We start from the raw sequence: 15,935 nt of genomic DNA on the forward strand, positions 1-15,935 counted from the left end.
CGAACTACCTTTTACGAGCTGAAAATGATGGGCCTACTGTGCAGAAGGTGCTGCAAGGGGTAGAAATAAGACTGAAGAACACTCCGTTCTCGGCTCCTCCCCAGCCTGGTCTCACCGTCTCTCTCCGGGTCAATAAATGACTCATGGGGCACCTGGGTGGCTCCGTGGGTTAAGCGTCTGCCTTCAGCTCGGGTCATGATCTCAGGGTCCAGGGACCAAGCCCCACACTGGGCTCCCTCCTTGGCGGAGAGCCTGCTTCTCCCTCTCCTTCGCCCCAGCTTGTGAATCTCTCTCTCAAATGAATAAATCTTTAAAAATAAAATGCTTCATTACATGTCGACAAAATGTAATAATATTATGTCAACCTCATTTGCTAAATTAATATTCATAACAGTGTCATTACATCTAGAAACAATGACAAGAATTCCAGATATGAATGAGGGATCACAGTCAATCATGAATTAAGTGAACTGTTCACAGCCAGATTACTTCAAAGGCAAATTATTTTTAAAACATCACCAAAGTATTTATAGCAAAAATTTACATTTAATGTAGCATTTTATTTGTTTTAATGTTGTAGGCTAAGGCCTCAGAAAGAAAGAGTTCCTTGGGTCTTTGAACAGGCCTGGCCAGTGTCGTCCTGAATCCACAAAGAAGGGCCACTGAAGCCATCAGTAAGTCCAGCTCTCTGCACGATGATCAAAACACTGTTGGTCTTCCAACGTCCAAACTTCTGTGATTATGAGCAAAGGATCCAGAGTTAGACTGCCTGTGTTCGGACCTTCACGCTGTACTTCGCCTTGTGTCTTTAGGCAAGTCAGCCTCTCTGGGCCTCATTTCCCTCCTCTGTAAAATAAGGAGCCGAATAGAACCCACTTTAAGAGCCTGGGAGAAGCAGCCGAGTTAATACATGCACAGCACAGGCAAACTGCCCAGCCCAAAGCGAGTGTGGAATAAATGTGTCATTCATGGAAATCTGGGATCTGCTGTGGGATCTGCATCCCACAGCCTTATTACCGTGTAAGCATTTTCATGGCTTTCCAAAGCGAGTGTTTGCCAGGGGGACAGAGACACTCCTTCCCCCACATTCCTCAGGATGTGATGAGGGTGCCTGGGGCAGGCAGATCCTGGAGGGCTTTCAGGGCAGGGCGCAGCATGGCGCTGAGCAGAGAGCTAGAAATCTGGGGCACAGACCCTCTTAGTGGAGCGCCTCACTCTGTTGGCTCTCCAGTGGTTCCCAGCCCCCCTGTGGTGGGTGATTTATGCCTGCAGAGAGAAAAAGGAGAATTTTTGCAGAACTACATGATTAATTAATCAACAGCTGAGTGGTTGATCTGCAGCAATTGGATGTTTCCTACAGAGGAATCAATTACTTGAATGCCAGCTTAGTGTTTTATAGGCCCTTAAAACATCAAGACGATTCTTTATACACATCCATTTTGTTCTGGGGAAATGAAGAGAGGGAGGGAAAAACAGAAGGAAGGAAAAGCTAGAACCAAAGGATTTGTAGTATGAGCTCATGTGTGCAGGAACGAAACCAGACTCCACATTTGTGCGTGTTATGTGTATAAATAGGTAGAAAAAAAGAATAGGTAGAAAAAAGACTGGAAGAGTGCCCAAGACGTGTTCCACAGCATCACCTCTGCTGGGGGGGAGCAGACCATCCCACAGGGGCTGTGATGGGAGTCCATGGGGGAGTGGGAGCTCCAGGGGCCTGCAGAGACACTCCCCACCCATAGAAAGAGAGAAGACTTGGGTGAATCAGCAGGGTCCCCTGAGCCTCCAGGTGAACTCACGCATCCACATCCCAGTGGAGGTCCCACAACCCAGAGGTGGGTATGGAAGGGAACAGCAAGGGATCCTTGCTGGGAGAGAAGAAACCCTCCACTGCACCTTACAGGCTGACGAGCAGCACTGGGCAAAGAAGGCAGGAAAGGGGCCAGCGGGCTGGAGGCTCACTTGGCTGTGACAGTCCCCAAAGAGCAAGCCTGTGTCCAGCACCTGTGTTCACACCTGTGTCCAGCAGAGCGGCCAAGAGGCTAGGACTCTGACAGTGACCTGCACTCTCTCTGTCTAGCGTTCCAGATGGGTGATGTCTGCGGGCCATGGCAGCCTCAGCAGTCCTGTCATCAGCAGTGTGTCTGTCTCCTAGAGCCGCGGGGAGCTTGGGTCGCCAGAAGCCTACCGCTCCGCTAAGCCTCCTGCTCTTCCGGTAGACAGGCCCCCAATGTTCTCTCGCCAGCACCATGCCCTCAGCACTACCCTCAAGGATGAATAAGAGACAAACAACTATGGTTCAGCGGGTTTGGGGTCTATGACAGCAGGAAGAGCAGGGGAGTGCACGGCAAGAGCCCCTGACCCTGCCTAGAGTGGAAGGAGCAATCAAGAGGCAATCACCCCCGGGCAGAGCCTGGGAAAGAGGGGAACCAGGAGAAGGGTTGGAGCTGATGTGGACAAATGGGGATGAATGTCCACACACCGTGTCCCCTGCTGCCAACGTGCCTGAACCCAAACCTCACAGGTGGCTGGCTGTACTGTGATCTCTGCCACACATCACACAGGACGTCACCCACTGTTCTCTGGCCCCAGCATTGTTTGAGCTCCATTTGAATACATATGTGACTATGGGCAAACGTGGCTGGTCCCTAATAGAAGAAGCCTGTGACCCCGGCCCCCCAAGAAGCTGTAGGTTCTGCTGTCAGGAGGCTTCGCTGAGAATGGACGATAACCAAGTAAAGTTGTTCACACATGCTCTGAGCAGTCATCCTCCATCGTCCACTCCAGAAACTGGAAACTTAACGCTCAATATACTTGTCTTGGGATTTTAATATGCATTTTCCTTCCGTCCCCTTCCCACTCACTCATGTCTGCCTTTGCTGTGACTCGGGTCATGCCTTGCAATATCAAGCGGACTCCAACAGGTTTCCAAATCAGCTTTTTAAATTTTTTTTAACTCTTAGTTATTTGAGAGAGAGAGAGAGCGAGCGAGCAGGCATGCACACGAGGCGGGGGAGGGGCAGAGGGAAGAGCAGGCTCCCCATGCAGCAGGGAGGGAACCCGATGCGGGGCTCGATCGCAGGATCCCAGAATCACTACCTGAGCTGAAAGCAGACACTTAACCAACTGAGCCACCCACGCACCCCCAAATCTCCTTTTTTTTAAAGAACAGATGGAACATGAGTCTAGATCTAGGCATTCAGGTGCCAAAGAACAGGAGGAGGTCAGGGAAACTTTTTACTTCCCCTGACCAGTACCCACTGAACATCTTGGTATAAGATGTGTTAAATACTAAGTAGAGAGCAAGTCCGACAGCCGGTATTTCTCACAACAGGGACAATCAGAAACAGCAAGACCACTATACAAAAGGGAACAAGCAGAACGAGTCAGAAACGAAGAACAAATGACAGGTCGGCATTCACAGAAAAAAAAGGTCATTGTCAGAGAGACAACTACAACGTTCCCCCAAACTGAAAGAGTAAACTCTAAGTCAGTTCTTAAAGGGTGAGATTTGAAAGGTACAAAAACTACCCTAAAGATCAAGTATTCCTGGGGCCCAACCCTGGCTAATTAAGCAAATTCTTGCTGAATTGTTACAGAGCCAAAGTTGAAGCAGAGAAAATGACACAAAAATTGTAGGGATCAAGGGTCGCCTGGGGGCTCAGTCGGTTCAGTGTCTGCCGTCAACTCAGGTCATGATCCCGGGGTCCTATGATCGAGCCCTGCATCAGGCTCCACGCTCAGTGGGGAGCCTGCTGCTTCCTCTGCTGCTCCCCCTGCTTGTGCACTCTCACTTGCTCTCTCAAATAAATAAATAAAATCTTTAAAAAAAAAAAAAGAAAGTAGGGATTGGATTAGCGAATACCCAGACTCCACGGCTGTCAGAGGCAGCTGCTGGTGGGGACTCTCACTCAGGATACCTGCGAGCAGAGATGCCTTTGCGCACACACCCCAAGTGCGCGCAGTAGGGACATCTCCACATTGCAGGTGGGTGCTCTGAACCTGAGGTCTTCAAGTGTTTTAAATGTACAATAACAGATGTTGGCAAGGACGTGGATGAGAAAAGGGAGACCTCATGCACTGTGGGTGAGAATGCAGACGGGTACAGCTGTTGTGGACAACAGAATGGAGCATTCTCAAAAAGTTAGAAATAGAGCAACCTATGATCCAGTAATTCCAAGGCTGGGAATTTACCTAAAGAATATGAAAACACTAATTCAAAAAGATATATATGCCCCTATGTGGTCAACTACAGTATTGTTTACAATAACCAAATTATGGAAGCAGCCCAAGTGTCCATCAGTAGATGAATGGATAAAGAAGATGTGGCATATCACAATAGAATATTACTCAGCCATGAAAAAGAATGAAATCTTGCCATTTGCAGCAACATGAGTGGACCTAGAGGATACAATGCTAAGTGACACAGTCCGTCAAAGACATATACCACCTGATCTCACTCATATGTGGAATTAAGAAGTAACACAAAGAGAAAAAGATTTTTTTAAAAAGACTCTTAAATACAGGGAACTAAATGGGATCTGGGGATTAAGACTACACTTATGATGAGCACTGAGTATTATACAGAATGCTGAATCATTATATTATACACCTGAAACTAATAGAACACTGTATGTTATTACACTTGAATTTTTTAAAAAATGGTTAAAAAAAAAAAAAGTAAAACTCACTCCCACAGCCACCTTGTTATGATTGCACAGAAACTGCCCATTAAAATGTGACTTGTTGGGGCACCTGGTTGGCTCAGTCAGTTAAGCTTCCCACTCTTGATTTGGCTCAGGTCATGATCTCAAGGTCGTGAGATTGAGCCCTGTGTGGGGCTCCATGCTCAATACAGAGTCTGCTGGAGATTCTCCCTCTTCCTCTGCCTCTGCCCCTCCCTGACCACTTGTTCTCTCTCTCTCTCTCTCTCTATATATATATATATATCTTTCTTTCAAATAAATAGGTAAAATCTTTAAAATTTGACCTGTTGTGTTAAGTTTTCTATTGAGACACAATGCACTGACCAGAGAACATCAGTGTCTTGGTCTCTAAAGGAGCTAAATTATTCATTATCAATGAACAAAATCATGTACTAGATTCCTTATGAATCTATTGTGAAATTGGGCAATAAGTATCTACCCCAGACAGACTGATCCATTCTGGGTGTGCAGAGTCTAGGAAGCTAAGGGTACAAGTCAATGCACATTTGCCAAGGTAAATGGCATGAGCACTCTGTAATGAAATGAAGAATCAAAATAATGAATTCATGCATGGAGAAGCCAAGGTATTAAAAAAAAAAAAACTAGTGGTAATCTGGTTTCAGTTAAACGTAGAAATCCTGGTAACTACAGTTATAAAATATGACAAAAGCACTATAAATCTTGGAAGAAGTGTTACACAATTCTAAAATAATAATAATTTGATGATAATATTTTGGGGAAAATTTTCACAACATGCCAAAGCCAGAAAAGGGAGGTGCTGTTGGAGTATAATTTTTTCCCATTTCACAAGGAGAGTCGAGACACTGACATTTATGAAGATTGATAGGTTAGGAAATGTAAGTTTAATATATTATTTAAAGGAAAAAAGTTAACTACAGACTGACTTCCAACTCAGATGGAGAAACAGAGACTAGATTTACCTCCTGCATGAACCAACTAAGAAAACAGACAAACTCTATAAAACTATGGTGTTCAAGACACCGGAAGGTAGGCAGTGAAGGACGGTAACCTCTGAGAGGCAGAATGTGAGTCCAACATTGGCCTACCTTCCTGTCTTCCTTGAGTTCCTGGGCTATGGCTCAGAGACTGGGGAGGAGAATGGGGGCAGAGTCCCATGGTCTCCCTGAGTTGAGGACACAGATATGGAAGTACAGGAGGGCCGAGACAGCCCTAGTATTCCAGGACCAAGTAGCAAAGATGAGAGAGTTGTACACAGAAAGAGCTCAGAAGATCTACAGAAAGTCCTCCTCCAGGCATCAGCTGAGTACTGACCATCTCCTATGTGTGAAGAAACTAAGGCCAGGCAAAGAAACTCAAGAAAAGCTTAGAAAGAACAAGACTTGGAGGTTCCACAATGACAGCTGTTCTTACCAGCCAGAGTGAGAACTCATGATAACTCACGGCACCTCAGTCAAGTATGCAGAAGATCTGTGTCAGGAATCAAGGGAAATTCTCCCCAGATTAAATGCTGCTTCATCCCATTTAACAGATATTAAAGGAGACTGGAAAGTATCCAACTGGTAACTTCACCACATACCAAAATAAAGTTCGATAATATTTAGAGGAAATGCAAAAGTATCCAGGACCCAAGAAGGTAAAATTAAGTGTCTAGCATCCAATAAAAAATTACAAAGTATGCAAAAAGGCAGGAAAATATAATTTATAACAAGGAGAAAAATCTATGAACTGAAACATCCAGAAATCACAAAAATGATAGAATTGGTGGGCATGGCTATAAAAACACTTGTTATAACTGTATTTCATATGATCAAAAGGAATCCTTTCCTCATACACTGATCTAGAACCCTCAGAATCCTTTCCTGTGTATGATGATCTATAACTCACAGAATCCTTTCCTAGGATGCATGCTGACTGGAACCCTCAGAATCCTTTCCTAGAATGTAAGCTGATCTAGAAACCTCATAATCCTTTCCTGCATATGCTGATCTAGAACTCTCAGAATCCTTTCCTACATACAGTGATCTAGAATCCTCAGAATACTTCCCTGCATATGCTGATCTTGACCATCAGAATCCTTTCCATATATACTCCCAGTTCATGCCAGAGAATGGTATAGAAGTCTTGGCCCCTCACTTCTCCAGCCAGGCTATGGTAGGACTCAACCTTATTTACTGGCCTGGTGACATTGTCTTGAAGAAGAAGTGCTACCCTTTAACAGAGAGGAACAGGTTACTTCTGCGGGCCCAGAAGGTTCAGAGGGACCTAGAGATTCAAGATTTTACTGACACAGATGTCCCCACTGCATGCATCAGGATTCCACTCTGCCCCACTCAAGGCCCTGACCTTGGTGTAGTCGACTTGACAGAACTGAGAATTCAGCCCTCTCTCAGACACCTGCTACTCTTCCAATTAAGTTCTCGACCATTTGGTGCAGCCTTTATGCTTGGCCTTAATAGGTGATTACCTTTAGCCTTCGTTGTCTTTCTTCAATGCACTGATTGCCCCTGTCATCAACCCTCCAGTTCTAGCTTCCTTTTCCAGATTACTACTTACTTCCTCCTTTACTGACAAATGGCTGCCACATTACCCTGTCCAGTGCATTTGTTCCAGCTGACCCCAGTTAAGTTTTGATGGCTTCATCACTACAGCACCCCAGGGGCAATCCAAGCTCCCCCCATCAGTGACAGACATCTCCTGGCCAGTAGGATGGAGGACAATCAATACAGGTGTCCAGCACAGGTTTGCTGAATGGATGGTACATAATGTATATGGCTGACTGGATGGATGGAGTTCCACTGAATTCCACCTGGTTAGCCTGAGAAATAACTGGAAAACAGTGGCATTTCCTCACCAAAAATTTTCCTTTAATAAGAACACTAGGCAATCAACAGAGATAGAAAAAGCAATTCCTTTTTTTTTTTTTCCAAAAAGATTTATTTATTTATTTGGGAGAGAGAGAGCATGAACAGGGAGAGGGGCAGGAGAGGGAGAGAGAGAATCCCAAACAGACTCCCCACAGAGCCCAGAGCCTGACATGGGGCTCAATCTCACGACTCCAAGTTCACAACCTGAGCTGAAACCAAGAATTAGACACTTAGCCAACTGAGCCATCCAGGTGGCCCAAAAGAACAATTCCTTGGAGGACTTCTGGTTTCTCAGTAATTGACAGTGAATTAGTGAAGTCACAAATTAAAATGAACAGTTCTTAACCAAATATGTTATGACCATGAAACCCTAATCAGTCAGCATCAGATTCAGCATCTGAATGGTTGATTCAGAAGGGCCCAAGGAGACTTTTTTTCCTCCAGGCCCCGGGCACCCAGAGGGTCAAACGTGTCTACTCCCAGCACTGCCTCCTTTAAGATTTATGGTGCAAGAACCAGCCAAAGCCCAGGAAAGAAAAGGGAAAAGATGGAATTTCTTAACATTGAAGCCTCTAGCATTGTTTCCAGACCAATTCAGAGTTACAGGGTCCCCTCTGTTCTTTCCTATTCGTTTATCAAATTGCCAGAGAAGCTAAAACATCTCCAAACATCACTGTTCTGAATTTTGATGTTTTTTTCATTCAGCCTTCAGCATGGAGACGGCCTTGCAGGTGTGAACACAGGTAGCCCTAGCTACTCACCCATCCTGGGACCATCGATGACTCCTTCAACGATCTGATTACGTGGCTGAATGTCTTCTTTCTGGCTGACGACTGTCACAGGCTTTGTTGCTAAAAATCCATGCTCTGTCTAGAGCTATGCCATGCCCTGCATCACATGTGCCCCATCTCTGCCTCTTTGGGAAAGATGCTCTATGGGGACCACAGGTGGACAATGGGACATTGTCACAGATTCCAGCACACTGATTTGTCAGAGCTGAGTCTTCTGCTGACCTTAGTTCCACTGGAGTTGGAGGACACATCTGGATCGGGACCAGAGGGACTGTGTAAAGTAAGGCAGCATTGGCAGTTGGGCATGCATTCATAAATGTTTGTGAGCATCCATGACGAGCCGGAGCTGCCAACACTACACACACAGGTCCTGCCTTCTAGAAGCTTCTAGCGGGGAGAACGTATGTCTGTACATATAAACGTAATATACAATAAACTGCAGGAAGATCTATGAGGGTTTAGGTCCAGGAAGTTCTGAGAGGGAGCACAGCATGATCTGCTCTAGTCTGGGAGGAAGAGGAAGGCTTGCCGGGGGACCCAGAGTCTGGGCCACTCACAGCCTGTGGCCTCGCAGCCAATACTCGCCTGCTCCACCTCCTCCCCATCCCAGGGCAGAAGCCTGAAGACTGCATTTTGGACTCCCCTGACAGCTGGTTCTGCGCTGGAAGGCACTGGAAGGAGACGGGAAAGCGGGAGGCAGGGAGAGGTGGTCTTCATCGTGATGCTGGGGGTGTGGCAACTAAGCAGCAGGGTGGCCGTGGGCTCGGGCAACACCATACTCTTGTCTGCACATCCAGCCCCAGGGGCGGACGGCCTTCCTGAAACCACCAGCGTTTGAATCAGTCCTTCTTCCCCTTTCTGGCTCCCACTGTGACAAGACCTTTGTTACCAAATTCCCTCCCTTTAAAAACCTAGAGCAGTTTATGCTCCCCAACTAAACTAACGCTCAGCTCCTAATGCAGCCCAGCAAATGGGCCCAAAGATAGGAATTGGGACTGGTTATTGGGGGTGCCTTGGCTCGAGTGCAGTGACTTGCTTGATGCCAGTGGGAGATGCGATACTGGCGTCCGTGCTATGCAGTTGCCAATGGTCACCTAAATTCTCACTGCTGTCTGCTTGGGAGGAAGTGCTCCAGAAGGCAAGGCTTGAAGAGAGCCAGCATGGCCTAACTGAGCATTTGGGTGGAAATGAAGATAAAGGGCTCTGGATGGGCTGGCTGTTTCAGAACACTGAGTTCCCAGGGAAAATGACAGCTCCAAGCTTTACCATCTCAGCTGATGTCAAGGCTAGAGACCCATAAAGCCTTTCCAATCGTGAAAGAGAACCTCATGTCTCTCACAGCTGTGGAGCCAATCTACTAAAAAGTCAGACCTCAAATCTGATCTTGTAAGTTGCAGAATTATGATTAACAGGCTCCCTGGGGCTCTTCTGTGACCTGTGATCTAGAACCAACCAACCTGTGATCTAGAACCAATCAACCAACCAATCGACCTGCTGTTCTAGGTCTTGGGTATTGAGGTGCACAAGACCAGAAGCTCTCCCACCTGCAGAGAAGTCCATGTGCAGATCTGAGGAAAGGCATTCCCAGCAGAGTGTGAGGCCTTGGCAGGAAGCCAGCATGGTGAGTATGAGGGCCAGGGTCAGGCCAGAGCAAACAAAGAGGAGCACAGAGAGACAGGGCGCCAGAGAGACCAGTAAGGACTTCCTTCATTCTGGGACATTCTGGATTAACAGAAGCCAGCTGAAGGTGTTAAGCTATACTGCAGATCTGACACTAACCACCCAGAATCTGCACAGACCCCTGGGGTTCAAGGGCACAGCCCCCAGGAAGGCTGTCATTACTTCAGCACCAGTGCGGGTTCAGGGTCCTGAGGCCACCCACACTTCTAACCTACTAGGTACAAATTCAGGGGATTCTATGGCCCCCTCAGCTCTCAGGAAAGCTCTACACTTCTGATTACAGTTGCACATATAGGGTACAAATCGAGACCAGCCACATGAAAAGCCACATAAAACCAGGTCTGAGTCCTCTCCCCAGGGACCCAGGGTTATGTCACCAAGCAGGGCAGCTCGCCTGAGCCTCCATGTCCAGAGAGTCTGCTGGGGCTTCATCAGCATGGGCACAGCTGATTGAATCGTTGACCCACATGGATGAACTGTGTCTTCAACACCTATCTCCTCCCCCAAGGGCAGGCTGACCTCCGTGGCTCACAGCCCAATTAACTCTCTGATCACATGGTGAGTGTTTCTGATGTGGTCTGTCCCCATCCCGAGGCATCCTGTTAGCATAAACTATCAAGACCCACCACGGAAAACAATGGCACTCCATCACTTGGGAAATCCTAAGGGTTTAGAAGCTCTGTGATAGGAACCTGGGACAAAGACCAGAGGAATTCTTTATTCTAGAACAGCAGGAGAGTATCGTGCTCTGAGTTAAATTTCAGAAAGATCATTGCAGCTGCTCCATGGAGGGGTGGACTGTAGGCATGACAGTGGAGCCTACAGTGGCCTTCCCATCACACAGTCCTGAGCAGACGCCATTTTCCAAACCGGGTTCTCCCGCCTTCCCATTGATTCTGGGAGCTACATATACGCTGGTAACGAGTCATTTCTGCTCAGGTTCACCAGGGTTGGTTTCTGTAGTTCTCTACCAAGAACCCTGAGCATTGCTTGCCTTTTTACCATTAGGCTCCCATGGTCTCTCTTCCACAGAACAGAATGCAGCCGACCCTCCTTTCCTGAGTCGACACATTCCATTTCCAGACACTCAGTCTGCGGGTCAGTCCCATGTCCTCTCTTTGCCCAGTCAAGGGTAGCTCTTCAGAAGGCAGGGCCACATAACACAAATATCTTTGCTAGGATCTCCTGTGCCTAAATTATTGTAGGGAGAGCAGATACCCCAAACTTTGCTTCCTATGAGTATGGGGAATGCAGACAGCCAGGGAAGAGAATGCATGAATTTCAAGAAGGAAACCGAGCTGATCCTGGAAGGGTTGTAGCATTTGCCAAGAACAGGAAGGATTCAGGCCACGTCACAGCAGAGGAATCTGATAGGAGGCAGGGGGCATGGCCTGGCCAGGAAGGGGGAGGCCCTATGATGGAGGCTGGAACACTCGGCCAGAAAGGTTCGACTTGCCAAGAAAACAGGAAACCACCAAATCTTTGTATGGAGAAGGGTATGATGGAAGTATCATCTCCGCAGTGGTAGCAAGGTGGTTTGGAAGTGATGGTGAGAGAGAGAGAGAGAAACATTTTTAAAATAGGACACAGTAGTTTACCCTGAGTGGAAAGTGGAAGAGAAATGAATCATGATTGTACTTAAAAAATTCAAAGTCGTTCCTGAGAGAGAGCAGTAACCCCCAAAGTTACAAGCAATCAACTCACGAATGTCCTGTGAAAAAGAGCCGTTGGTTTCACACCGTGTCCTTCCTGCTTGTTGCTGAGGATGAGAGTCCACAGCCTGGGCAGCTAATGGCAGGCACGCTCAGATCTAACCGTCGGCTGCTTCTCCTTGAAGGCATATGGTGCGTTTTTGCTGACTCAGCCCCATTTTCCCAATACGGCGAATTTATTTTTCCCAACACACACGCACACTTTTCAAGAACCTCTTCTTCCTCTTTCCTCTCGCGCAACTTGTGCTCCATTCCTGCAGGAAATTGCCCCTCCCTTTGCCTTCCTCTGTTTCCATGTGTGAGCCAAGGAAATGTGAGCCCAGTCACGGTCACCATGCAAAAGGGCCAGAGGCTGTCCATACAAGGAGGAAGGAAGGGCCGACATTTGGAAGTGAGATTAAATGTCCTGAAGAACCCCCAGCCTCAATCTGGAAGCCTGAGGGAGGACCCACGTCGCCCTGCAGATTCTCTACCATGGCGCTGATCTATACGTTCATCCTCCTTAATTAATCCTATTTTCCCACAGGCAGCATCATTCAGTAAAAATGAAAACCTTCCTTAATTTCAGGCATGAGAGATTAAATTACTTACATCAGTGCTGAGTATGCTCTTATACTGTTGCAAGGGAAATGGGTTTGGTTTTTTTGGTTTTTTTTTTTTTTTTTTACAAATTTTTCTTGCAAATCTACAACATGGCATCAATACTATGAAGTTCAAATGGCTTTCGTGGGCCAGCTTGGGAACCCAGCTGCACTTATAATGGCATTTTTATGAGAAAGTGCATTAGACCCTCAAGCAAACAGACTTTTAGGCTGATTTCCGGAAGATGCGGTTTTTCGAAGTCGAACACTGTTTAACGCCTAATAAAATATTCTAATGAGAAATATGAAGTTATATAATTATTTTAAGTATAGTAACGGAGAATTCCAACACGCATGTTTAACGCATGAGACTTCCTTTTCTCACCCCTTAATTGGTTCTGGGAAGCAGCCAGTTCTTTCTTTGTTGTTCTAAAGCTGTCGCTATGAATTCTGCTAGCTCACAGGGTGGAAAAAAGACAAGCTGGAGGTATGAGTTCTGCCGCATGAGTCTTCTAACTATATTTATTAATGCTCCTTAAATTATCCTCAAGGCTGGGCGTCTCGCTCAATTTAGAGCATCTCCTCACTTGGTTTTAGCAGCGCGGTCCTACTTCTGTTGTTCACACAGCCAGATGCAGCTGCATTTATTTACATCTTTTAAATGAATGAAACTCACAGCTTGTTGACACACCGGAGAGTCTCAAAGTGCCCCATTTACAGCCATCCTCCCCACGACATCCGCAGGGAGCGGGGGCGGCGGGGGCAGAATTAGCCCCACTTTGCAGCAGAGCTGATTTTCAAGAGAAAGGCTCGAGTGGAAAGGAAGGTTTTCGAAAGCCTTAATTCAGGAGTGACACAGAAGAAACTATTTTGGTTGCATTTCAAGTTTCCAACTGAAATTCCAAGTCGAGGCCAGGAGACAAAAACCAGAGGAGCACAAGAGAAGGGAAATACAGCTGCATTTCTGTTGTAGACTCGCGAAGGCTACCCCCCTCCCCCACCCAACCCGATTCTCCAGTTTCCAACTTCCGCCTACCGAGAAGGAAGCAGAAATCCTGCAGCCATGACACTCCCGTTCGCCTGTGGAGGCCAGCCTCCTCACCGCCCCACTGTGTGGTTTCGGTCGTCTTCGAGCACTGGCTGGTGTGTTCTGAGTGCACAGGGCATAGAAGTGAATAAACGCAGCAGCGCCTCTGGAGCAGCTCACAATCTGGAGGGAAAGCAAGCAAGCATATACGGCATATTTAACTCTAGTAGAAGAGAGAGCAGAACAGTAAGGAAAGGCAAAGTGGGGACTGACGAATTCCAAGTGTGTGGCTTAGGGAAAGCCACCTGGAGAGGTGGGTCTGAGTGGAAGTGAAGAGGATCCCGCAGATAGCCAAGCGAAAACACAGAGGCAGGAATGGCACAAGGTACCATGTGGTGGGTGTCTGAGACACAGACACAGCAGGTGAGGAAGCTGGAAAGGCGGGTTGGGGCTGCACCCTCGAGGGTCTTGAGGCCACAACCAGGAGTTGAACCAGATACTTTGGGCAAGGAGAGCCACTGAAGATTTTGAGGGAGTAAAACAGTCTGACCTGTGTCATAAGAAGACCATTCATGTGACAATGAAGAAAATGGGCTGGAAATCTGACTGTAAAGAAGCTATGGAGATATCCAGAGTACAGTTCATAAGGACATGACATAGAGCAGAACCATGGCCTTGGATTGGGGAGCTCAGAAGAAGAAAGCACAAGAGGTGGCAATTGATTACTTGGACGTCAAGAGGCAGTAGAGGCTAGAGAGAGCAGGGAACCAGTGGGGGAAGCTGGCCAAGCCCCCAGCCCCAATGACAACAAGGGTAGAAGTCCCAGGAGCCACAAGTCACAGAGAAGACACCGTCCAAGATATGGTGAGAGTGAGTTATGTTCCCGGGAGCTAACCAAGGGGCATGGGGTTTAAAAATTCCCCCAAACCAAAGCTCTTTGAGATGCCCACTGCTGTTCCTCTGGCCACACCAGAAAAGAAGCTTAGGGATGGGTCACGGCCCCTAGTTCCCCTCCACACACTTGCTCATAAATGATTCAGGACATACACCTCCTCTCCATCACTCAGTCAAGGGGCAGACAACTCCCATGTCCGAGAGACTCTCTCGGAATGAATTAAGAACAGAAAAAATTCAGGAGTTTGGCAAAGCTGAGGCTGAAGACCTCCCCTCAATTATTGTGTCTGATTTTTGTCCTTAGATCTGCTCTTCTCCGTGCCCCAGATTCCCTGCTGTCAGCGGAGGGACCAAGTTCCTTACGTGACTTACGGGAGATGCTGATGCTGAGCAGTCATTCCCAGCCCATCAGGACAGCTGAAATTGTTCGGACATCTCCCTGAACCCCAGAGTAGACGGCAGTGATTGTTGCTGTAACTGCTGTTGTACGAGCCGTGCATTTACGGTGCTTTAGCTCAAGAGCACTTTCTCACATGCTGGCTCATTCATGTCTCCCCACAACCCTGTGAGGAAGGCATTATTTTGCTCTCCCTAATTCTCACACTCAGAAACCCCTTGCACCTCTCTCTTGGGACTGAGTCCAGCCCATCTTTCCAGGTCTTTCTCCGGCCTGTTCTCTCTCCTGCCTGAAGCCCAGCTCACTGTTTCCCCTGGCTCATGATTCCTGCCTCCAACCATGCCCCTGGTCAGGATTTTCCTCTGGCAATCCTTGCCTTTGAGCCAACAAGACCACAATGATCTGCCCCATTTTTGTAAGGTTGCTCTCCCTCCATCTCTGCCCTGTGACCCTTGAGCATTCGCAGAGTCTACATGACAAAGAGTCCACCATATGTGCCACGTTCTGGTGGTCTCCACCAACAGAACTATGTTCTCCTCCCGTCCGCCAGCCAGGGGTGTGAAATCGAGGTGTCAGTAGGGTTGTGTCCTGAAGGAACAGAGATCCATCCTGGCCTCTTCTGGCCACTGGCATTTGTTGGCTTGAGCTGCAGTGCATGGGTGTCCATGCCTGTTGTCACGTGGCCTTCTCTGTGTGTGTCTCTGCTATCCCGTGGCACGTAGAATCACCTCTTCTTACAAGGACACCAGTCATGCTGAATTAAGGCCCAGACTGGTGACCCTGTCTTAACTCTATCACATCTACAAAGAGTCTATTTCCAGATAAGGTCCCATTCTTTGGTCCTAGGGGCTGGGATTTCAACATTTATCTTTCTGGGGCACACAGTTTGACCAATAGCAGATGTGTTCCTAAGCACAGGCTTTCAGGTGTCTCTGTTTGCCTCATTTCTGAGAAGGCTGAATCCCCAAAGCATGTGAGGACCTGCCAGCACAGCAGCTGTGCCTGCCACCGAGGGATCCGCACGGGGAATTCTGAAGAAACCAGCCTCCCGGACCTTTCCGTTGCAGATTCTCTCCTATCTGGGGGGCAAAATCCCAACCTCTCTCATAGCTGTGAGAAGGTGAGAAACGTGACAGATCATGTCTGTGCGAGGCTTCACAAGGCTCAGGGGGAGGACAATGCCTACAGTGATGACAAGTTGTCATGGAAGCTGTATTTAGCCTCTGTCATTCCAGAAGATGACACCACACTCATGCTGCTCTTAACGCTGGCCTTTTCCAGGTCTGCTCTCTTTTTTTTTTTTT

The 15,935-nt window shown here is 47.5% G+C and overlaps 1 long non-coding RNA gene across 1 annotated transcript in view; it reads right to left on the reverse strand.

Annotated features, from left to right (window-relative positions):
* Window positions 1-550: 550 nt before the first annotated feature.
* The window catches only part of LOC132025526 (uncharacterized), an 86,623-nt gene continuing 71,238 nt past the window's right edge, over window positions 551-15,935 (reverse strand). The window contains exons 8-9 of the long non-coding RNA XR_009406620.1: window positions 13,350-13,523; window positions 551-846 (exon numbers count right to left, since the gene is read on the reverse strand). This is a non-coding gene — a long non-coding RNA (uncharacterized LOC132025526). The remainder of the gene's footprint in view (window positions 847-13,349; window positions 13,524-15,935) is intronic.

The sequence above is a fragment of the Mustela nigripes genome, chromosome 10 (genome assembly GCF_022355385.1).
Source record: "Mustela nigripes isolate SB6536 chromosome 10, MUSNIG.SB6536, whole genome shotgun sequence".
NCBI lineage: Eukaryota > Metazoa > Chordata > Mammalia > Carnivora > Mustelidae > Mustela > Mustela nigripes.